The following is a 26,010-nucleotide window of genomic DNA, read 5'->3' on the forward strand; positions in this document are numbered from 1 at the left end:
TTAATTTGGTGTGGATGTTAAAGTATCCTTTATTTAAGAAGATGTTAATGTCATAGATTATAATTTTTTAAATGTCTTAGCCTGTTAAAAGATAGAGTTGTCATTCTTGTATCAGTTCTCCCAATTAAAAAAAAAAAAAAAAAGCTGATTCACAATACCATACAGTGCCTGAGGAGTTCAAACGCTGAAGAGTCATTGAATTTGAGGACAGGAAGAGGTGTAAGTGAGTATTTATGGCTCACACAGGTCAATGACTTATCCAAAGTCACTCAGCTGGTAAGAGGCAGTGAATTACAACCCACATCACAGGCTACTGGCCAACGAGCCTCTTAATCTTCCAGGCTGGTCACTCCAGAACTACTGTGGTAACTCCTTTAGGAGTGAGGTCAAACCTCACCCTTCACATTAGCCCTATCCCTTATTATCTCTTTATTTTATATCTTTGACAAATTTGCCGATGAGGGCATCCTTACAATTCTTTGAAAATTACTTTGAAATTAATTGCATCTTGCTGTATAATTGTGTCAGCATGTGAACCACTTCTGAGAGCAGAGTCAGTAATAGAAGCCATGAAAAAGAAGGCAGAGAACACTGTGGAAAGCTCAGGGGATCACCCAAAACCAGGCTGGCAAGCACAGGATGGGGGTGAGGGGGTGAAGGCAGCTGTGGTAAGGTCATCTAGAAGATGAAGAATGGACAGTGTGAACCAAAAGCAGAGGGAGCCAGAGACAAGAGGACATCCTTAGAGGCATGGAAGAACACCAGCAGAATAGAGAAGGTCAGAAAAGAAGGTCTTTTCATGAAGCGCTTGGGAAACCTCATGAGACCCAATATTTACCAAAGGCGATTCTAAAGCACAGGAATCCCGTGAAACATTCGAGAAAAAAAGAGGAGGGGCTGGAGATCACAGAGGTTTGGGATAGAGTTTATATTGACACAAGGAAATCAGCTCAGGCCTTCTGGGACACTCCCCTCGTCCATGGCAGTTCTGATGTTAATATTCATTGTAAGTCCTTGAGAATAAGGACTAAAGATAGTTTCCTGAGGGCTAAATAATTGCCATAATGAGTAGATATTTAAAGTACCAGACAGGTGTCCCTGCCGCCCAGAGATGCTGTGACCAGCCCACAGGGAGCAGTCTCAGGCACACGTACACTCCTGAGTCTGCCTTTTCTCTCCATGACCGTGGATTCCACACTGGTCATTGCCCCCTTGGCCCCCAGCACTTCCTGACCACCTCTGCGACAGACACACCATTCTCTTGGCCCCAGCGCCTCACACCTCCTCATGTGCCCACTGTTCCCTTTTGGTTCCCTGTCTCAGATTGGGCACCAATCCTTGCTCTCACAGAGCTGCGTTTATCTTGTCCCTTATTTTGTGGCTCACAATCATGGCCAGTCTGCTCAAAGCCCTCCCTGGTTTACTTGATTACTTTTCCTCTTTATTCTTCAGTCATGCCATTCCCCTACTCCCAGCCCCTGCTCAGGCACCCTCTCTTCTTTTCATGAATGTATTATTAATGTGCAGAAGTGGTATTGTGTATAAACCTAAATCAGGGGTGCCTGGGTGGCTCAGTCCATTAAACATCTGCCTTCGGCTCAGGTCATGATCCCGGGGTCCTGGGATCAAGCCCTACATTGGGCTCCCTGCTCAGCTGGGAGTCTGCTTCTTCCTCTCCCTCTGCCCCTAACCCCGCTCATGCTCTCTCTCTCTCAAATAAATAAATAAAATCTTAAAAAAAAACACACACACAAAACCTAACTCTGTTTGGTACCTTTTTGCTAATAGTGAGGTTTGCAAGCTTATTCCTCGGTGTTGTGTGTAGATTTAATCCTCTCCTGCTTCTTTGCCTTCTGACACCACATCTAGTTGCTTATTGCCTAGGGACAGTATAACTGTAAACTTTTCTCTGAGTCATGTGGGTTTCAGGCTTGAGTTTCTCAGATCTGAATTGGTTGGAAAAGAAAGAACAGCTAATTAGATATGAAACAGACTTTTTAATTAATATGTATCACAATTGATATACCTTCTTAATATCTGAACCATGAGTGAAATTACCCAGGAAGTGGGGACCTGTTTGTGATATCAAGGGGCCAGGATGAGAGATAATAGAGTGTGTCTGAAGTCAAAGATGAGACAGAAATACAGCTGTTTCCTGATGGTATCCTACCAAGTTCAACTTACTTGGTAACCTAATTATAGGTCTGGTGGTCTATAAGTATGCACTGTGGCCAATAACATATCTTTTATTTATTGCTCTGACATTACGGTGTATCTTAATATCTGGTGGGATGTAACATAGACCTTATCCTTTCACATAAAATTTAAAATGAGCTTGTCAAACCCTGTCTCTATCCCCCCAATATCCTGCTAGAATTGTGCTTAGAATGTCACTGAATTTATGGATTAATTTGGTGGTTTTCAATTGAATCTTTCCAATGGTAAGGCCTCCTATTCATAAATATTTATCAGGGTTTTCTTTTAGATCTGCTAATAGACTTATGGAAATTTCTCCACAAAGGGCTTTAGTAAATCTTGGTAGATTAATTCCTAGATGTTCTATAGCTATTGATCTCATTTTAAATGATGCATTATTTTTTGTTATATACTCTAGTTAGTTATGCTTTCATCTTTACCTCTTCTTCCCCTAGACCTCCCCATTTACATAACTCCATTCTAGCAGTGATCACATCTGCCGGAACATGCTTCCCCTTTAAGATGTCGACTTATCCAACTGAACTGTGAACTCTTTGAGGGCAGGAATGGTCTCTTGTTCACTTTTGTATCCCTAGCAACAAACACAGATATACTCATTTTTCAGTGCTTTTTGAATGTGCACAAAAATACATACAACCATGATGTTACCGTGATGTGACCCAAAATACTTGGGAATGTGATAAAGAAGGCAACCACTTTGACTGAAGGCTCAAGTCCTCTGTTGGGTTCATCTGCTGGGAACACGGTTCTGAGGTAGGCATTCTTATAATCCATCTCTCCTTGTTTCTTTCTTCCTTTTATGCTGTTTGAAGGATTCTGTCAGGACAGTTCTCTCTATTGCCTGGGTCTCTGTCCTACTTGATGGGGGAAAATTAATCTCCACTCTCTCCTTTTCTTTCTCACCCTCCACCCCTGCACCATTACTAGATGACACAGTGTGACTCCAGAGACAGCTTCTTTATGACAGATAAATAAAACGCATCTTCTATAAGAAATGGCCCAAAATGTCTTCCAGTTCTAAGGAATAACATGAAAAGTGATACTTCTCTATTCTCTGCTTCCATGACTCCCCCCAGTATAGTCTCTTAGTAGTCTAAATCCAAGTAGAATTATTTTCCCACCAGCAAACCCAAATCAAGAAGTCAGGGTTATAGGAAGTCACTGGTAAAAAAAGAAAGAAAGAAAAAAGAAAAGAACCCATTTTGCAGATTTTAACTGATGTTGCTAATTGCACAGTCATTGGGTCATCTGTTTCTCATTACATCTTAGCTTTGTCTATCCTAACTTCAAATCTGATGATGGTCCAGGATTCTGTATGTAATTAATGGAGTGAGGTATCAGGAAACCAAGTAGCAAAGGGGAGGTAGGAGAGGACATAATGGTAACTGAGGAGGTCAAGCCTCTGATTTAATAAGATTTAGCTTCATATCTCAGGTCTCCTAGGGATACTCCCAGCTGTTATAATTCTTAGGTCACCACCACCCCGTAGGAGACACCAGACTGAGACCTTCAGTAAAAGATCTAAAAAAACATAACAAGGAAACAAACAACAACAACAATGGAACAGTCCCTTAGGAACAGTCATCGGCAGTAAGAATAGATGGAAACTGCCCCTGTCTACTCACTCCCCTCCACTGAGAGGAGCCTCCCATCATTACCTCTCCCTTTGGCCACTGCCTCTGATCCTTCTGCCCCGGGTAGGGAAACATGCAAATAGAAAAGAATTCAGACATCTGGAAATGTTTTAGTTATCACAAGTTTTAGTAACTTTTCAAAGAGAAACATAAAATTGAGTGAAAGCTCAAAGATTTTGGTACACTAGAGGGTTAAGAACCTTCCTCCTCTGACCTGGTTCATCACTCATTTGATGGGATTACCCAGGAAATATATTGCTATTTTGATTTTAAATTGCTCTAAAATACGTGATTGCATAAATGCAATCCAGACTGAATCTTTGCAGGAAAAATGTTGGTGAGGATGACTATTTTATTGCATTTATTCCATTCTCTTTTTGTTCCTTGTATATGTCATGGAAATCCATCAATCTGTATTATCACTTTGGGAAACCATCCCTGACAATGCTATTTGAAGTATCCAGTAAGCCTTGGGTAAATCTGGCTGTCAGATGTGGGCTAACAAACCAAGTTCTAATGTCATCCACCAGGCCAATTTTTGCCAAAATTACTCAGATAGAGGAGTGTTCACACTGTGTTCCCTGTTCTTGAAACTTCATATGTATGGTACAATTTTCTAGATCTACGCTGATTCTCCTAGCCACCCACCAACAAGCCTTGTATACAGAAGCTTCTCACACATTCAGACTTCTGGGTCCATTTTACCCCTGACCAGATGACTGACCCTGAACCTTCATTTTCTTTTCTCCAAAAACATGAGTAACGAAAGAAATAATGATACTGAACTCCTAGGTTTATTATGAACAAGAAATGAGACAAAACACAAGAAGCAATTAACCCAGGTCCTAGCATCTGCCATAACAACAGTTGATAGAACTGAAAGATTTTCAAGAGCGTCTAGTCCAAAGACTACAGTATGTATTTAGGTAGAGAGTCCATACATGATTCTCAGAGGAGTCTGCAACTCTACATACTTAAGAACCACCCATCAACCTTCTTATGGACTTCTCTACACACTCAGTTTATTTGCTAAACTGGAAGCCTGGGCCTGGAGAGAGAAACAGTGCAGCTCCTTAGTGGGGGAATAAGAGCTAGGGGTCAGGTGTCCCAGGGCTATGCCTGATACTGTATTCTATTATTATTCTAATTGTTAAAAAAAAAAATAGATGGGAAAATAAGGTGAGTGAAGAGCATTAGTGAGCACCCACAGTGATGCTCAACGTAAATGACCCCAGCTCCAGGATCCTTTTCACTAATTTCAGTAAGAGACATAGAAAGAAAACATTAAAAAATCCTAAATAGTAGAAGTCATCATCCCATATTGAAATTATCTGTAATCGATCCTGATGAATCCATCACTGGTTCCACAAAAGGGGTGAAGCAAAGTCCCCACTTCCCTCTCCTGTCCAGGTAGCATGAATACAAGTCAGACGGCAGGAGAATTGCTTTCACAGAGGCAAAGAGAGCAAAGGGGAAGTAGGAGAGGGTGACATTCATTCCTATTGAGGAGGTGGGGTTTATTTACTGGGGTTGCATGGGAAAGAGAGAGAAGCATCTTTCAGTGCACCATCTTGATCCCTGGATCATTTATGACGATTTCTTTCCAGTGCTGTAGAAGTGTCCAATTTAGGGAAAGGGTAAAAAATCTCAGAGTGTAATAATGTCCTCATTGTCTTGTCAGTTCTTCCCAGGTGATCTTCCCTATTAGCATAGAAAACGATTAGCACTGATGTAGGCTTGCATGTGGTCTCAGCTTCTCTGTCAATTCCTGCTGGCTTTGCAGTTACTTTTCATTCAAAGAAGCCTGCACACATTGACCATTATGTCTCTTTTTCAGGTCCTAAACCTTTTTCACATAAAGGGTCTTTGAGGAATGTTCCAGTGCCTGTCATGTTATAAGATAAAAGGGTTGAGATTATGATCATTCAATTTGACCATGAAAAAGTGTAACAATAAATGTCCTCTAAGATTACCTTTATGCCCAAGGTAATTAAATCACAGTAAATACAGGAAAGAACTGAGGAAAGAGACCTCATAAGCAAATGACATACATAGTGGCCATGAGCTTGTCTGAACTTCTCAGAGTGTGGGCAAACAGCACCTGTATCCCATCTCCCAGCAGACAGAACTGGCTGCATCTTCAAACAACAGTGGCATAGATAAACCCCAAGGAAGGTGGGAGATCTAAACAGAGATACCTGTTAATTACCCTCTGCCACATTTTAAACTACGGTGTCTGATTATTGTGTGGATGCTTTCATAACTTTTCTAGTAATAAAATTGATTAAATGACTTCCGGCAGAGACTCTATAGAGTTTTTCCATCCCAAAACCACAGACTGAAAAGCCCAGTTCTCAACAAAGGTGTCTTCACAGATCTCTTGACCTTTTCCAAGATACAGATAAGCAGTCTTTCTTTCAACTCTAAGAACTAACGCAGATCTTCCTGATGCGCTGGCCAGAAGCTGGAAGTCGGGGTCCCCAGTGCCATGCTTCTCCTGCCTGACCCTGTTATCTGCCAGAGGATGGGCTGCCTCTGCTGGATCTCTGCTGCTCATCTCTCTAACCAAGAGTAGAAGGCAGGGTTTCTCCCAGCACTAAGATACCATGATTCACTAGATGTTTCCCTAGTAATTAATGGACCATCTCTTTTCATTTTTTTTTTTTGTAAGTTTCATTGAGTTGTCTCTAGAGAGTTTTGTTGCTTTGTGAAAACCAGGTGTGGTAAGCAGAAAAATGGCCCTCCAAGATGTTCACGTCTTAATCACGGGAACCTGTGAATCTGTTACCTTATCTGGCAAAAGAGACTTTGCAGATGTGATTAAGTTAAGGATTTGAGTTGAGATTATCCTGGATTACCCAGGTGGGCCCAGGGTAGTCACAAGGGCTCTTATAAGGGAAAGAGAGAGGCAGAAGAGCCTTTCAGAGAAGATGTGATGACAGAAGCAGAGGTCAGTGATGTGATTGCTGGCCGGGGGCCATGAGCCAACGAATGTAACCGCTTCTAGAAGCTGGAAAACAGGGGATTCACTTACATATTCTTCTGTTTGCTTTTTTTAAGTGTGATATTCAAAATCTTTTGTGAACACTTTTTGGCAAAAGCAGCGTCCTCAGGAAGGAATATATTCCTGAAATGCATTACCCCCCAAAATAGTGTGTGTGTGTGTGTGTGTGTGTGTGTAATAACGTTAGCAAACCAGTTTTCTTACCTTACCTGTAAAATGAGAATACTACTTTAGGTTTCTCTCAGGACGTGGCCAATGAATGGCTCAAACTATAGACATTGTGAATAATGACAAGGATGTGGATGAAGACAGTGATGTAGGAGGTGAGGAAGTGGGTCACCACACTGGAGAAACTGAGAAATCCCCCCACTCTCCTCCCTCATCTTTCCGCCTTGAGGAGAAAGCAAAACCTTCGAGCTTTCTCCCAAAGAGAACCCACGTGTGGCTGTGAGCAAAGTTCTGGCATCGGCTAGGACATGCCAATTCTTTCAGAGATGGACAAGACACACAGTTCCATTGTTTTTCCTGGTTCCCATTTCAAGATGGTACCCTCAGGTGGGTTCTGTGTCCTCCTGTGTCTTTATCTCTGTGAAGGAAGACCTAGGCCTGAAAATCTCTTAGAGAAAGAGAGAAAGAAAAAGAGAACCTTAGGCTCTTGAAGAATGATTATTTATATGGCTCCCCTTCTTTGCCCCCCCATCACACCAGGCAAGACCACACTAATCGTAAACATTTTGTAATGAAAATTTGTTAAAAGGACTGAAAGTGATCTGTCATTTCATCTGCCCTAACACTTGGTAATATGTGAATGAGCTTTGCTTACACTGAAGACGGTATTGTGCTTTCTCTCTCTGTTTCAAAAGGGCGTTAAGCCCTTAGAATTGTGCCAGCCATCAGTGGGTTTGCAAAGAACAGAAATATGCCTAATAACTGTCTTCCAATATGGCTGATGCTCACATGAATATCCCTAGTGACTCTAACCAGCAAAGCAGAGATGGTTGTGTTTGTTTTCCTTCACCACTGTTGTTGCAGAAAGCAGGCTATAAACTGAGACCAGCTATAAAATAGGAATAAGTAATAAAAACAATTGTAAAACACATTGCAAACATGAAGTGCCATACAAATAATTTAAGTAGTAAGTACCCACTAGCTAGTCTATAGCATGGTTCATAAATCCATTGGTAAGACACAGCGGCCAGGGAAGATTGCAGAACGCAAGTAACAGACAGACCTGGGTTCAAATCCTGGCTAATCCTGACTGATTAGCCATTTAATCTTGAATGCATTGCTTAACCTCTCTGAACATTAGTTTTCTTGTGTGTAAAGTGGTGCTAAACCATACCTGTCCTGTAGGGTAACTGTGAATCTCGAAGTAACTAGTTGTGTTCTCGGTACTTGGCATATAGGCAGGCAAGTTGAAGGTGCCTTTAAATGTATGTCTCCTCTGCCACAAGGCTAGATGACAAAAATGATTGTCTAAGAACTCTTGAGAAAGAAATTTAAGGGGAAAAAAAGTCAAAGAAAAAGCAGAAAGAATGGGGGAAATAAATAAATTGATATAAAGACGGTGATCACACTTGGACACTAAGAGGTAAGACGGTTCTTAAGAACTTGAGTTCACCCAAAGGCACATTTAAGCTGGAAAATTGACTTTCTTTTCTTGTGTGTATGTTCTAAGATATACTCTCTGGCCACTAGCCCAAATGCATCTTCTTTCTTTTTGTTTCAAAATTTTTGTTAAAAAGCATTAAAAATCTTTGAGGTTCTCTTCCATCCCCACCTAACCCATTGTCCTTCCCCCACTCAGAGAACTCTCTTTCTCTATGTTTTTAAAAATTTTATTCCACAGTCTCTGCTCAGACATAATATATAACAATGCAATTGAAAAGTATCTATATTAATGGTATGAGTAACTTATCACAGATTTTTGTTCACGTAACTTATTTTCAAGATTTATTCAAGTGGTGAGCGCTGGGTGTTATACGCATGAATCATTGAACACTACATCAAAAACTAATGATGTACTATATGTTGGCTAATAGAACTTAATAAAAAAAGAAAAAAGATTTATTCAGGTTGATAGATGTAGATTCAGCTTTTTATTTTGAATGTTATCCATCAGCTTTCTTAATAATCACAATTTATTTTCCTCATGCCCCTATGGGTGATGATTATTTGTTTCTTATTTTTCCTATTGTATATGTTATATAAGATTGTCCTTGGGTATGCCCTTTTTGGATGGGTGCCAGAATATCCCAGGTAGTGGAATTGCTGAGTAGTATGATCTGCACATCTGTAACTTGACTAGATAATGCCAAGTGACCATCTGAAAAGGTTCAAGCAACTCAGATTTCCACTAGCTGTGTACTTGAGTTTCCTTGCCCTACGTCCTCATCCACACTTAGTAATACCAGACTTCTAGATGTTCGACAGTCGGGTGGGTTGAGAATTAATATATCGGTTTTGTTTTATTTTGCAGGTATCTGAGCATTAGTGATGTTAAGGATCACTTCATATGTTTGGGGACATTTGGATTTCCTCCTCTATAAAATGTCCGCTCATATACTTTGTCAATTGTTCTTATTCTTTAAATAACCTGGAGACCAATCATAAATTACTTTTTATGTTTGTGTCATTTATTTTAACTTAGCTCATGGTGTTTTTCCTAATATAGTTGTTTTCTATGTTTTTAGTCAATTTTATCAATATTTCTGCTATGGTTTGTGTTTTGTTTCTTGTTTAAGAAATATTTGCAGGCACCTGGGTGGCTCAGTCAATGAAGCGTCTGCCATCAGCTCAGGTCATGATCCCGGGGTCCTGAGATTGAGTCCTGCATCAGGCATCCTGCTCAGTGGGGAGTTTGCTTCTCCCTCTACCCTTCCCCCCCTGCTTGTGATCACTTACTCTCTCTCTCTCAAATAAATAAATAAAATCTTTAAAAATATATATTTGCAACCAGAAGTAATAAATATATTCTCCTGCATGTTTTTTCCCTAAAATTTAAAGTTTTTCTATTGTTGAGTCTTTAAACCATTGGAATTCATTGTTCGTATATGATATAATTTCCTTTTCTCCATATGGATTGCTAATTTTCCCAGTATCATTTACTGAATCTTTTACTACTCCCACAGTACTTTGTGATGTTACTTCTCTCCAAAACAAGTTTCTATATATAAGGAGGCTTATTTTCTGGCTTTCTATTCTTTCCATTGGTAGGTTTGTCTCAAGCTTTGGAAAAATCTTAATTCTGCATGGTGAATCCCCTATAATTATTATCATTATTGGTATTATTATTATATTAAAAATTATCTTGGCTAACCTTGCCTACACTTTAGTATAAATCTGAGATTGAGCTGTTCAAATTTGTTTTAAACTCCTACCAAAATTTTTATTAAAATTGAGTCTGTTATCCATTATAGGGAAATTTATGATACTGAGTTGTCTTACTCATGAACATGGAATATTATTAAATTTAGTTTCTTCTGTTAGTTCCATAACAAAGTTTTATATTCATATTTTCCCTATAGTCTTACACATCTTTTGTTAGTATTCTTTAGTTAGTATTTTGATATTTAATTAGGTATTGCTACATACCTTATACATTTTACATTATTTGCAAATTACAATATTTATAAATTATTTGCAAATTACAACATTTATAAATTACCATTTCTAGTTGGTTGTTACTGGTATCTGTGAAAACGATTGATATTATGCCCCAAAAGTTTACTGAAATCTTATTAGTATTAATAGCATATTTATAGATTTTTAATTTTTTTCTGCTATTCCAAATACTCCAAAAAACATTAAGTAATTACAAAATTAATTTACAATGCAATTACAGAACACAGAATGCAGAGAGCTACAGGACAGGAAAAGGCTTGGAGCTTAACAGTCAGACAGACCCGGATTCAAATTCTGGCTAGTTTTGCCTCTGATTAACCATGTATCTTTGAATGCATTGCTTAAACTCTCTTAGCCTCAGTTTTCTTATGCATAAAATGGGGTAAACTACCTGATAGGGTTTCTTTGAATCTTAAATTAACTAGCAATAATAATTGTTAACATTAAGAACACCTAAAATGCTTACCCTGTGCCAACTCCACCAAATACTTACCATAGAGGCTGGAACATTGAAGGTACCTTACTATCTTCTTTTCTTTCTCTATCTCTCTGGCTCCTTCCCTCCATACACACACACACACACACACACACACACCATTTATGCTAGAGGGAAATAGACAAATATCAAATATCATTCCCCAAGGGCTTGGTGGGATAAGAGGGCAGCTGGGGAGGTTAATACTCAGAAAACGATTCATGCTCAAGATTTCTAATCCTCTCTTAGCCTTGTCTGGCTTCATTACAGTGTGGATCTCTGAAAATTCCATGAAATGCTCAACAAATCCTTAACCAATCCCCACCTCCAGCTCACCAAAAGCAGTCTCTTGAGACGCTCTTTTGTTCTTGGAGGAGCTGTTAGGTCATCATGCCCAATGTGAACCCAACTGAACTTGACCTCACCACAGAAACTCTCCGGAAAGAAGATGAAAACAATTCAGTGGAACCAAGAGGAGTCCCAGCACTGACTCAAGCAGCTTTCAGTTCAACTGTGGAGGGAATCCAAACTTTCACATGATTATTGATGAATGCAGAGTTACGAAGAAAGATAGAAGAGGGATTGAAAGGGGAAAACATATCTGTATTCCAAAAAGGATGTCAAAAATCTAAGTTTGGCAAAGGACAGGTAGTCACCAAAATGCCTGTAGTGTATTTAGAGTATATGTACAGGACTAGTGGCCATGCAGAAAGTAAAAGTGAACAACTCTTTACTCCCATGTGGGTGCTTGTTGCAGGACCGACTCGAGTCATTAATCTCCCCAGAGTCAGATAACCCTGATCTTGACAGTTGGGTGGGTGAGAATTGATAGATCCTTTTTGTTTTATTTTGCAGGTATCTGAGCATTAGTGGTGTTAAGCATCACTTCATATGTCTGGGGACAAAAGGGGGTTCCTCCTCCTTACTCTGCCCCTCCCACCTGGGAAGACTTTAGTCTGGGTTGGGAGGTAGAACTCCTAACTGGGATGACCCTGGCCAAGAGGCTGTTAGGGTAGGCACGTGACTAATCTGACCGCCTAAGTGCAAGGCTCTGAACTTCGGTGGAAACCCCAGAGGAGTCTCTGTCCCTCAGCTCAGTTGTGACAACATGAACCTAGGGCGGCTGCAGCCATATCTGTTCTCTCGGTTTCCCGTGTTTGCTGTAACAAATCACCACAAACTTCGTGACAGAAAACAACAGGAATCTATTTTCCCACAGTTCTGGAGACTGAATCAAGCTGTCAGCAGGGCTGTGTTCCCACCAGAAGCTCTAAGGGAGGATCTTTTCTTGCCTCTTCTGGCTTCTTCTTGGCTTGTGGCTCCATCACTCTAATCTCTGCCACCATCTTCACGTGGCCTTCTCCTCTCTCTGTATCTTTTCCTTTTCTGACTCTTATAAGAAAACTTGTCATTGGATTTAGGGCCTCCTTGGGAGATCCAGGATGATTTCATCTCAAGATCCTTAGTTATATCTGCAAAGAACCCTTTTCCAAATAAGGTGCCATGTGCAAGTTCCAGAGATTTTGATGTGGCATATATTTTTGGGTGCCACCATTAAACTCACTACTGCCACCGTGAAGGGAGTCTGTTCTGAGAATCCAGCCAACTCGGCAGAAGTTGGGCCAAGAGAGGGAGAAAACAATCTTGGGGCCGGTCACCCACACGAGGACCTGCATCACACTGTGCCTGAAGTCAATCTTACCCCTGCTGTATGAGTTGTGGGATTCAATTATTTTTTCCTTAAGCTGGTTTCGATTGTTTTGTTTTGTTTTTTTGTTCACGTTCTAAAGAGTCCTCACAAAACAGCAGAGTTAAGAGAATATTTCCCATCAGGAGACCTATTTTTGCTCTTTCGAACAGAAGGAATATCTGTGGGATTCTACGTGATTGAGGAAGATTCAGAAAGTTTCCCTTCCGTGACACACTCCTTCATTCCCTCATATGCTGGCTGTGTGGATGTGCAAACCCCCGAAACAAGCTCTTCACTCTCCTACTGCTTGGGGGTGCAAAGTTACATTTGGGCCTTGAAAAAAGAGAGATGTTCTTCTCTCAAAAAGGCAGAGTGGGAGAGTGAGAAGCCAAAGATTTGGGGATCAAAAAAAAAAAAAAAAAACCCTGAACAGAAATTCAGTTCTGCTGGCTGCGGGTGGCTGGCTGGGCTGGGTGACAAAGTATGTTTGAGCCTTAGATTCCAAAAGCCTAAAATGAGGGCCTTCTTAATGGCATCACACAGTGATCCCAAGGATGAGCAGAGGAACACAAGTATAAGAAGAAAGGGTGTCTCATGGATTCTCCTCTCCTCCTGCCCGCTGACCCCCCGTATCCTGGAGGGAGGGGCAGTGGAGGTCAAGGTCGGGGAGCAAGGTGGGGGCTAAGTTCTTCTGAGTGTCTTAGAGGTGCCAGACTGTGGGGTTTCCACTCCACTAATGTGCTCCTGGTGGAGGTAATCTGCATTGTGGAGATGAAAACCCCGAAGCAGCGAGCGTTACGTAACATTCCCAGTTCACACAGGTAGTACGTGGCCAAGCCGGAATTTGAACTCAGGTTGGTCTGACTTCAAAGCTCACGCTGTTTACATTACTCCACACTCTCTCCTGATACCTAAAGAGGAGACGGCGAGGGCAGCGAAAATACTAGCGTGGAGCAGAGAAACAAAACTAACACTTACATAAGCTTACTACAAGCCAGGAGCGCTGCTAAATGCCTTTTTAAATTTGAATATTTATAAAAATAGCTAATGTTTATTGAATACATGCTATATGTCAGGCTGTGCTGTGAGAGCTTTAAATGCAGTATTGTATTTAAGCCTCAGAACAGCCCTTAGAAAAAGGCACTGTTGTTGCTGTTGTTATCCTTAGTTCCGTGTTCCAGATAAAGAAAGGGGGGGTCCATTGGGATGCGTGGGGGCCTCGGCCCGTGAAGCGTCTGCCTTGGGCTCAGGTCATGATCCCAGGGTCCTGGGACCGAGTCCTGCATCGGGCTCCCTGCTCCGCGGGAAGCCTGCTTCTCCCTTGCCCTCTGCTTGCCGCTCCCCCTGCTTGTGCTCTCTCTCTCTCTCTGTCTCTGACAAAGAAATAAAATCTTTAAAAAGAGAGAAAGAAAAAGTGGCCCAGAGAGCTTGGGGAAGTGGCACACGCTAGGAAGGAGCAGGGCTGGGACCCAGCAGTAGCCTGCAGAGCTGTTCCCTGTAGGTGCAGGACACTGTGCCCGGGGGCCGGGACTCCACGGATCGTTGCCATTTCCATCCTACGAGACAAGCAGCTTGCACAGGCTGTGCGTTAGAAAGGCCATACCACCCTTCCCCAGCCTGCCCCCCATGGCACCCACATTCAGCCCTGCCAAGAAGCCCTGCACCAGCTGCCTCCACCCTCAGAGGGCCTGGCGCACCCACACACCCTGGGCCCTGGGTGGGGGGCGCTGCAGAGCCTCTCTCTGTGGCTTGTTGAGTGGGATTGGAAGTCTCTGCTCCCAAAGAGTTAAGAACAGAAGGGAGGAGGTGAAAAGCCTCGTCTGCACAGGGCTGGGGGATTTTTGTTGTTGTCGTTCTAACACTGGATCGTACAAAATGTTCAGCCAGTAAGTCCATTTCAGAACGCAGGGGTCCTGTGTGAGTTTTAGAAGAAAGCCTGTTAACACCTTCGAAGTTTCTAGGTTCAGGGTTCCAGGCCTGAGCCACACTATACTTCTGAATATTATTTAGGGAAATCCTTGGCCCAATAAATGAGACTGGCTTTATTATGGATACCTACACCATGATCCTAGTTTTGATATTAGAACAAACCGTGCACGGGATAAAATGTTGTCCCAGCGTGAGGGCTGATCTTGTTTATTTTTCTCGCTGAGACCAGGCCTTATCTGTGTGCCCTGGTCATCATGCAGTGATGATAGATGAAAATCAGGGCAGACATTAGGGATGAGGCCCACCCCACATGGCCCTAGGACCCATGTATCATACGGTTTGCTGGGGGGGGGGGGGGGGGGATTTGCACTGTGTCCCTGACAGGCAGCTCTAAGCTCTGTCTCTGATGTTATTGGATTTTTTTAAAAATCACACTTTACAGGGATCTTTCTTGGAGAGTCCTAGAAAAACCTTCAAAATAAAGTTATTTCACTTATTTTATATTAAGTAAAACTACAAGATAATATGGGCATGCTCATTATAACAAAATGGATATGAATAATGCCTGTAGGATCAGAATGTGATTTCATTTGATGTAAAGAGTTGGGATTTAATGGATCAAAGACCCAAATGTGAGGCTGGAAACCATAAAAATTCTAGAAGGGAGCACAGGCAGTAATTTCTCAGACATCAGCTATAGCAACATTTTTCCAGGTATGTTTCCTGAGGTAAGGGAAACAAAGGCAAAAATAAACGATTGGGACTACATCAAAATTAGAAGCTTCTGCACAGTGAAGGAAACAATCAACAAAACAAAAAGGCAAATGACAGAATGGGAGAAGATATTTGTAAATGACATTACAGATAAAGGGTTAGGATCCAAATTATACAAAGAACGTATACAATTCAACACCAGAAAAACCCAAATAATCCAATCAAAAATGGGCAGAAGACATGAATAGACATTTTTCATACAGATGGCCAACAGTCACATGAAAAGACACTCAACATCATTCATCATCAGGGAAATACAAATCAAAACCATGATGAGATACCACTTCATACCTGTCAGAATGGCTAAAATGAAAAACAAGAAACAACAAGTGTTGGTGAGGATGTGGAGAAAGGGGAGCCCTTCATACACTGTTGGTGGGAATGCAAGCTGGTGCAGCCACTGTGGAAAACAGTATGGAGGTTCCTCAGAAATTAAAAATAAAATTACCAATAGGATCCAGTAATTCCATTATTGGGTATTTACCAAAAAAAAAAAAAATAGGAAAACACTAATTTGAAAAGATATATGCACTCCTATGTTTACTGCAGAATTATTTACAATAGCTAAATTATGGAAGCAACACATGTGTCCATTGACAGATGAATGGATAAAGAAGAAAGTGGCATACACACACATAATAGAACATTACTCAGCCATAAAAAAAAGGAATGAAATCTTGCCATTTTTATTAACATGGATGGATCTAGAGGGCATAATGCTATATGAAATAAGTCAGTCAGAGAGACACAAATACCAAACAATTCCATTCATGTGTGGAATTTAAGAAACAAATAAACAAACATAAAGAGATGAACAAATAAAAAGACTCTTAAATATAAAGAACAAGCTGGTGGATACCAGAGGGGAGGTGGGGGGGGATGGGTGAAATAGGTGAAGAGGATTAAAAGTATACTTCCTGTCATAAGCGCGGAGTAATTTATAGAATTGTTAAATCACTATATTGTATACCTAAAACTAATACAACACTGTACATTAATTATACTGGAATTAAAGAAAAATTAAACTAAAAAAAGAGTTGGGATTTTAAGTTTTATATACCATTTCTATCTTGTTTAAATATAATATAATTTTATAAAAGAAAAATAACAGATATAAAATTTTTAAAATTATCATCAAAACTCTGATTCTTAATGTGCAAATGTTGATCGTAGTTTTCAGAAACCATGTAAGTATTTTGGTCAACATGGAATATATGTGGTGAATGATTGGCTAACAATCAAAGGATTTGTTTAGTGTATGTTGAGAAACACAAATATTAGAGATAATCTGGATCAAACTAATGGTTTCAGTTTTTAAAATGATTAGTAGTTCTGAGTGAGGACTCAAGGTCTGTTTGTAAAATGACCTAAGACAGGCATCCTGTAGGACTGAGGATAGAGCCAGTACCAGAGCTGGGGACTCATTCTGTAAGCCTAGATGAGTCTCTGCACCGATCCAACCTCGGGGCCTGGGAGTCGGCATCATTCAGGAGAACCAATGATGTCAACTTTTAGGATCTGAATTGATCCTCCATTTGCACATATGCTTTCTTGGAATGTCTTAGCTCTAATCAATATTAACCTATAAGCAGATATGAACGAGAGGAAGTCATTTCTTGATTTCTGCCCCCATTGTGTCACTGTGGACTTTTTACCATCCTCTCATTCAGAACTGTTATTTTGTGAATTTAAACTATGAGTCCTTTTTTGTGGGGAGAGGGGCTCATCATCCTTCTTTCCTATAAAGTCCCTGTAGGACGGTGTGATAAACTCTGTGATAAACCTTACCTGCAAAACCGCTGTTCTCTTACAAAAACAGCCATCTCCTCATGAATACATATGCTTCCCAAGGCTCCCCCTCAGGTCCCAGTGCATCATGTGCATTTCCTGTTCAAAATGGTTCTTTTAAATTTCCAATTTAGTCTTGCCTTATAGTCCCTTTTACAATTATTTTTAGATTGGGTGAGTCAGAGTTCCATGATGGGTCACTGGAAACCTCTCTGGGTCTTCCTAGAAGGAAACATATCTAGAATGGGAAGAGAGAAGTATGGTAGAGGGGCCCTCAAGCATCAGTATCATTTATTCAAAAGACCAGTTTGGAACACATTGGCTAGGGTGATAAATAGAGCTTGTCGCTGAGAGTCAAGGAACACAGATGGTGTTCCAAAGTGATGGTCAAGGAAATACGTGGAGAAAATTGATCAAGTCTATGTAATTCATGTGCTGCCGGGGAGGAGGGGTTGTCCCAAACTGGGGGACAGATGGAAGCAACTCCACAGAGCAATACTTTTCGGTCAAATTCAGAGGCTTTAGTTAAAAAGGCAGAATGTTTCTGGTGGAGTATATATTCTTTCATCAACCAAAATTTACACTATTTTTTATTGCCTTGTATCTACTCAATGCACACCACACATTTAAGTCTCCTGCCTGGCCCCATTAGGATTTGAGTTAGCAGATCCTGTGAGTTTGACTGATTTCTGAAATCAGGTAAGAAAATGATCTTATAAAATAATTGTACAAAGTGATTCTCCTTATTCTCTTATTTTTAACCATTGAATATTCAGATGAAAAGAAAGAGAAATAGCTACATGAAGAACTAGTCTCATGAATTATGGTAAGACTTACAGGCTGTCCCTCAAGGCTATAGCTCAGAATCCATAGAAAGTTCTGGAAACACCACAGAGAACAATATTGAACTGTGTCTGTCTGTTGTTCTATGGGCCCTAGAGGTTGAGCACTTGTGAATGGTTTCAGTGATCAAGTTGGTCCCAGGGAGAAGTGATCAGGGGGGCTGCAAGGCTGTTTGAAAATGTTCTCTCCCTGGAGAAGCGGTGGTGGAGGCCCAGGGATGACACTGACCCCCTCAGGGTTCCTCCAAGAACTCCCAGAGTGGGAAGAGGTTATAAAGCGTTGTTTGATCTGGCATGGTGCATCATGTCATCATTATAGGTTGGGCTCGCCAAGACTGTTACAGGCCCTGCTTTGAAATACTGGCTTATACATAAGGTGTGACTGGCTGGGTTTGTGCTATTCTGGATCCCAGCCCTTTCCATGAAAAACTATTTGCAAGTTCACCTTGTTGCATGGCATGGTGAGCTAGAAAGACGCGCTGGGAATAACTGCAGAAGTCATTCAAGGTAACACCACCAGATACAATGCAGGTCTTTTTGCCCAGCTACCCTACATGGCCTTTTGATTCTCTCAGATACTATAATTCATCGCAGTTGATTTCTCTAAGTCAGAATACACCCTGCAAGACTAATGGAACGAGCAGGGATCAAGGCGCCCAGGGTGGGGATGACCTCCATGGGCTGTGCTATGCCAATTACTTCATGATCTGGCTCCTAGCCTACTGCACACCCTCTTCTCTTACTGCTCTCTGCTTTACATTTTAGGTTCTAGCCATGCCATGATGTGAGAGGTCCCCATGTGAGCCATGCAACTCCTTGACCCCCGACCTTTGCTCATGCTCTCTGCTTGGAACACTTGGCTTTCCTCCTCTTTAAGTCTTACTAATCCCATAGGACCAACCACAGGTCCCACCTCTTCCAGGAAGGCTTCCTGATCTCCCCCTATCAAGGGCTGAGTTATACATGCCTTATCTCTGCCCTTCACCCTTTGCTCCTTTCTTTCTTTTTTTAAATTTTATTTTATTGTTATGTTAATCACCATACATTCTAACCCATCCCCCGACCCCCACCCCCAGAACCCTCAGTTTGTTTCTCAGAGTCCATAATCTCTCATGGTTCGTCTCCCCCTCCGATTACCCCCCCTTCATTTTTCCCTTCCTACTATCTTCTTCTTCTTTTTTTTTTTTAACATATGATGTTTTATTTGTTTCAGAGGTACAGATCTGTGATTCAATAGTCTTGCACAATTCACAGCACTCACCATAGCACATACCCTCCCCAATGTCTATCACCCAGCCATCCCATCCCTCCCACCCCCCACCACTCCAGCAACCCTCAGTTTGTTTCCTGAGATTAAGAATTCCTCATATCAGTGAGATCATATGATACATGTCTTTCTCTGATTGACTTATTTCACTTAGCATGATGCAGGGCTCGATCCCAGGACCCTGGGATCATGACCCGAGCCAAAGGCAGATGCCCAATGACTGAGGCACCCAGGCGCCTCTTGGGTTTTTTTTTTTTTTTTGATGGCTGCATAATATTCCATTGTATATATATACACCACATTTTCTTTATCCATTCATCTATTTATGGACATCTTGGTTCTTTCCATAGTTTGGCTATTGTGGACATTGCTGCTATAAACATTGGGGTGAACATACCCCTTCAGATTCCTACATTTGTATCTTTGGGATAAATACCCAGTAGTGCAATTGCTGGATCGTATGGTAGCTCTATTTTCAACTTTTTGAGGAACCTCCATACTGTTTTCCAGAGTGGCTGCACCAGCTTGCATTCCCACCAACAGTGTAGGAGGGTTCCCCTTTCTCCGCATCCCCGCCAACATCTGTCGTTTCCTGACTTGTTAATTTTAGCCATTCTGACTGGTGTGAGAGGTTTTGGTTTGGATTTCCCTGATGCCGAGCAATGTTGAGCACTTTTTCATGTGTCTGTTGGCCATTTGGATGTCTTCCTCGGAAAAATGTCTGTTCATCTTTTCTGCCCATTTCTTGATTGGATTATCTGTTCTTTGGGTGTTGAGTTTGATAAGTTCTTTATAGATTTTGGATACTAGCCCTTTATCTGATATGTCATTTGCCCATTCTGTCGGTTGTCTTTTGGTTTTGTTGACTGTTTCCTTTGCTGTGTAAAAGCTTTTTATCTTGATGAAGTCCCAATAGCTAATTTTTGCCCTTGCTTCCCTTGCCTTTGGCGATGTTTCTAGGAAGAAGTTGCTGTGACTGAGGTCGAAGAGGTTGTTGCCTGTGTTCTCCTTTAGGATTTGGATGAACTCCTGTCTCACATTTAGGTCTTTCATCCATTTGGAGTCTATTTTTGTGTGTGGTATAAGGAAATGGTCCAGTTTCATTCTTCTGCATGTGGCTGTCCAATTTTCCCAACACCATTTGTTGAAGAGACTGTCTTTGTTCCATTGGACATTCTTTCCTGCTTTGTCAAAGATGAGTTGACCATAGAGTTGAGGGTCCATTTCTGGGCTCTCTATACTGTTCCATTGATCTATGTGTCTGTTTTTGTGCCAGTACCATACTGTCCTGATGATTACAGCTTTGCAATAGAGCTTGAAGTCTGGAGTTGTGATGCCACCAGCTTTGCTTTTCTTTTTCAACATTCCTCTGGCTATTGGGGGTCTTTTCTGGTTCCATACAAATTTTAGGATTATTTGTTCCATTTCTTTGAAAAAAGTGGATGGTATTTTGATAGGGATTGCATTAAATGTGTAGATTGCTTTAGGTGTCATTGACATCTTCACAATATTTGTTCTTCCAATCGATGAGCATGGAACGTTTTTCCATTTCTTTGTATCTTCCTCAATTTCTTTCATGAGTATTTTATAGTTTTCTGAGTACAGATCCTTTGCCTCTTTGGTTAGATTTATTCCTAGGTATCTTATGGTTTTGGGTGCAATTGTAAATGGCATCGACTCCTTAATTTCTCTTTCTCTGTCTTGTTGTTGGTGTATAGAAATGCATCTCATCTCTGTGCATTGATTTTATATCCTGCCACTTTAGTGAATTACTGTATGAGTTCTAGCAGTTTTGGGATGGAATCTTTGGGGTTTTCCACATAAAGTATCATATCATCAGCAAACAGTGAGAGTTTGACTTCTTCTTTGCCAATTCAGATGCCTTTTATTTCTTTTTGTTGTCTGATTGCTGTGGCTAGGACTTCCAATACTACGTTGAATAGCAGTGGTGATAGCAGACATCCCTGCCACGTTCCTGACCGTAGGGGGAAAGCTCTCAGTTTTTCCCCATTGAGAATGATATTAGCTGTGGGTTTTTCATAGATGGCTTTTATGATATTGAGGTAAGTACCCTCTATCCCTACACTCTGAAGAGGTTTAATCAAGAAAGGATGCTGTACTTTGTTGAGTGCTTTTTCTGCATCTATTGAGAGGATCATATGGTTCTTGCTCTTTCTTTTATTAATGTATTATATCACATTGATTGATTGGTGGATGTTGAACCAACCTTGCAGCCCAGGAATAAATCCCACTTGGTCATGGTGAATAATCCTTTTAATGTACTGTTGGATCCTATTGGCTAGTATTTTGGTGAGAATTTTTGCATCCATGTTCATCAGAGATGTTGGTCTGTAATTCTCCTTTTCGATGGGGTCTTTGTCTGGTTTTGGGATCAAGGTAATGCTGAACTCATAAAATGAGTTTGGAAGTTTTCCTTCCATTTCTATTTTTTGGAACAGTTTCAGAAGAATAGGTATTAATTCTTCTTGAAATGTTTGGTAGAATTCCCCTGGGAAGCCATCTGGCCTTGGCCTTTGTTTGTTGGGAGACTTTTGATTACTGCTTCAATTTCCCTAGTGGTTATGGGTCTGTTCAGGTTTTCTATTTCTTCCTGGTCCAGTTTTGGTAGTTTATACATCTCTAGGAATGCATCCATTTCTTCCAGATTATCTAATTTGCTGGCATATACTTGCTCATAATATGTTCTTATAATTGTTTGTAGTTCTTTGGTGTTGGTTGTGATCTCTTCTCCTTCATTCATGATTTTATTTATTTGGGTCATTTCTCTTTTCTTTTTGGTAAGTCTGGCCAGGGGTTTATCAATCTTATTAATTCTTTCAAAGAACCACCTCCTAGTTTTGTTGATCTGTTCTACTGTTCTTTTGGTTTCTATTTCATTGATTTATGCTCTAAGCTTTATTATTTCTCTTCTCCTGCTGGGCTTAGGATTTATTTGCTGTTCTTTCTCCAGCTCCTTTAGGTGTAGGGTTAGGTTGTGTATTTGAGACCTTTCTTGTTTCTTGAGAAAGGCTTGTATTGCTATATACTTTCCTCTTAGGACCACCTTTGCTGCATTCCAAAGATTTTGAACAGTTGTGTTTTCATTTTCATTGGTTTCGATGAATTTTTTAAATTCTTCTTTAATTTCCTGGTTGACCCATTCATTCTTTGGTAGGATGCTCTTTAGCCTCCATGTATTTGAGTTCCTTCTGACTTTCCTCTTGTGATTGAGTTCTAGTTTCAAAGCATTGTGGTCTGAAAATAGGCAAGGAATGATCCCAATCTTTTGGTACCAGTTGAGACCTGATTTGTGACCTAGGATGTGATCTATTCTGGAGAATGTTCCATGGGCACTAGAGAAGAATGTGTATTCTGTTGCTTTTGGATGGAATGTTCTGAATGTATCTGTGAAGTCCATTTGGTCCAGTGTGTCATTTAAAGTCTTTATTTCCTTGTTGATCTTTTGCTTAGATGATCTGTCCATTTCAGTGAGGGGGGTGTTAAAGTCGTTGTATGTGGTTTTTTTTTGCTTTTGTTATTAACTGGCTTATATAATTGGCTGCTATGTTAGGAGCATAGATATTTACAATTGTTAGATCTTCTTGTTGGATAGACCCTTTAAGTAGGATATAGTGTCCTTCCTCATCTCTTATTATAGTCTTTGGTTTAAAATCTAATTTGTCCGATATAAGGATTGCCACCCCAGCTTTCTTTAGGTGTCCATTAGTATAGTAAATGGTTTTCCACCCCCTCACTTTCAAGCTGGGGGTGTCTGGGGGTCTAAAATGAGTCTCTTGCAGACAGCATATCGATGGGTCTTGTTTTTTTATCCATTCTGATACCTTGTGTCTTTTGATTGAGGCATTTAGCCCATTTACATTCAGGGTAACTATTGAAAGATAGGAATTTAGTGCCATTGTATTGCCTGTAAGGTGACTGTTACTGTATATCATCTCTGTTCCTTTCTGGTCTATGTTATTTTTAGGCTCTCTCTTTGCTTAGAGAACCCCTTTCAATATTTCTTATAGGGCTGGTTTTGTGTTTGCAAATTCTTTTAATTTTTGTTTTTCCTGGAAGCTTTTTATTTCTCCTTCTATTTTCAGTGACAGCCTAGCTGGATATAGTATTCTTGGCTGCATATTTTTCTCATTTAGTGCTCTGAATATATCCTGCCAGTCCTTTCTGGCCTGCCAGGTCTCTGTGGATAGGTCTGTTGCCAATCTAATGTTTCTACCATTGTAGGTTACAGATCTCTTGTCCCAAACTGCTTTCAGGATTTTGTCTGTCTCTGAGACTTGTAAGTTTTACTATTAGATGTTGGGGTGTTAACCTATTTTTATTGATTTTAGGGGGGTTCTCTGTGCCTATGCCTGTTCCCTTCCTGAAATTAGGGAAGCTCTCTGTTATAATTTGCTCCAATATACCTTCTGCCCCTCTCTCTCATTCTTCTTCTGGGATCCCAATTATTCTAATATTGTTTCATCTTATGGTATCACTTATCTCTTGAATTCTGCCCTCATGATCCATTAGTTGTTTATCTCTCTTTTTCTCAGCTTCTTTATTCTCCATCATTTGGTCTTCTGTATCGCTAATTCTCTCTTCTGCCTCATTTATCCTAGCAGTTAGAGCCTCCATTTTTGATTGCACCTCATTAATAGCCTTTTTGATTTCTACTTGGTTAGATTTTAGTTCTTTTATTTCTCCAGAAAGGGTTTCTCTAGTATCTTCCATGCTTTTTCAAGCCTGGCTAGTATCTTTATAGTCGTCATTCTTTTTTTTTTTTTTAATTTTTTAATTTTTTATTGTTATGTTAATCCCCATACATTACATCATTAGTTTTAGATGTAGTGTTCCATGATTCATTGTTTGTGCATAACATCCAGTGCTCCATGCAGAACATGCCCTCCTCAATACCCATCACCAGGCTAACCCTCCTCCCACCCCCCTCCCCTCTAGAACCCTCAGTTTGTTTTTAAGAGTCCATCATCTCTCATGGTTCGTCTACTGCTCCGATTTCCCCACCCCCTTCTTTCTTCCCCTCCTGCTACCTTCTTCTTTTTTTTTTTTTTTCTTAACATGTATTGCATTATTTGTTTCAGAGGTACAGATCTGAGGTTCAACAGTCTTGCACAATTCACAGCACTTACCAGGGCATTCTGAACTCTAGTTCTGACATCTTACCAATGTCCATATTGATTAGGTCCCTGGCAGTCGGTACTGCCTCTTGTTCTTTTTTTTTCTGAGGTGAGTTTTTCTGTCTTATCATTTTGTCCAGAGGAGAATAGATGAATGAGAGAACAAAATGCTAACAGGGAAACAACGACCCCAGAAAAATATACACTAAACAAATCAGAAGAGACCCGAAACTGGGGGAAAAGAAAGGGAAAGAAAGAAAAAAGAAAAAAAGAATATGATCAACTATGATCAGTCTGGTGCATAGATCAGTGCCACACACTAGATTTGGGGCATATTTTGGTCTGTTAGAAGAAAGCGCCTCCCAAAATTTTAAAGAAAAAAACACTTATATATGCACAAAAATAAGGGTAACTACGATGAAGGGATATAATATGACTGTAAAGATGAAAATTATGAAAGATTTTATAAAAGGAATTGATAAGATAAGAAGTTGGTTGAAAAAAGAATGAAGGGGCGCCTGGGTGGCTCAGATGGTTAAGCGTCTCCCTTCGGCTCAGGTCATGATCCCAGGGTCCTGGGATCAAGTCCCGCATCGGGCTCTCTGCTCCTTGGGAGCCTGCTTCTCCCTCTGCCTCTCTCTCTGTCTCTCATGAATAAATAAATAAAAATCTTAAAAAAAAAAAAGAAAAAGAAAAAAGAATGAAGAGAAATTAAAAAAAAAAGGGAGAGAATGTGCAGGCAGGAGACGAGAACAAAACCATACAATAGAGATTTAGGGTATATTTTGGTCTGTTAGAAGAAACTGTATCCCAAAATTTTAAAGAGAGAACAACTTATATATATGCCAAAAATAATGTTAACTGCAGTGAAGGGATAGAATATCCTCTAAAAAATGAAAAATAAAAAATATTTTTAAAAAAGGGATTGATAAGATGTTGGTTGACAAAGGGGAAAAGAAAAAACAGAAAAAGAAAAAATAGAAAATTAAAAAAATTAACTTTGAAAGACTAAAGAATCACGCTAAAAAAGCCATGAATTCTATGTGCAGTATTCCCCTAGCGCTGGAGTTCTGCCGTTCTCATTGATCAGTAAACTTGGTCTTGGCTGGCTGTTGTCGCTGATCTTCTGGGGGAGGGGCCTGTTGCCGTGGTTCCCAAATGTCTTCGCCGCAGGTGGAATTGCCCCGCCCTTGCTGGTCCGGGCTAAGTAATCTGCTCGGGTTTGCTCTCGGGAGCTTTTGTTCCCTGCAAGCTTTCTGTACAGCTTTGGAGGCCGAGAGTGAAAATGGAGGCCTCCCAATCTCCACCCAAGAGGAGCCAAGAACTTGAGGCCTCGCTCCCCCAGAGAAAAAGCAGTCAATCACTCCCGTCTCCCCGGTCTCCGGCCACACTCCATGCTCCCCTGGCCTGTGACCGAGCATTTCTATCTCTGGCACCCTACCCCGTGTGGAGTCTCCAAACCCAGCAGATCCCTGTGGTGCACTCCCGCACCGCTCCTCCTGGAGGAGGAAGGGAAGTCTTCCCAGATCTGCCACTTGTTGTGTCCCTGTTGGAGGAGCAGTGGCTGGACTGTGCCACGGATCATGGTTTATGACAACCCCGAGCTGAGAGCCTGCTCCTCAGCTCTATCT

The sequence above is a fragment of the Mirounga leonina genome, unplaced genomic scaffold, assembly GCF_011800145.1.
Source record: "Mirounga leonina isolate KUSES-001 unplaced genomic scaffold, KU_Mleo_1.0 Mir_199, whole genome shotgun sequence".
NCBI lineage: Eukaryota > Metazoa > Chordata > Mammalia > Carnivora > Phocidae > Mirounga > Mirounga leonina.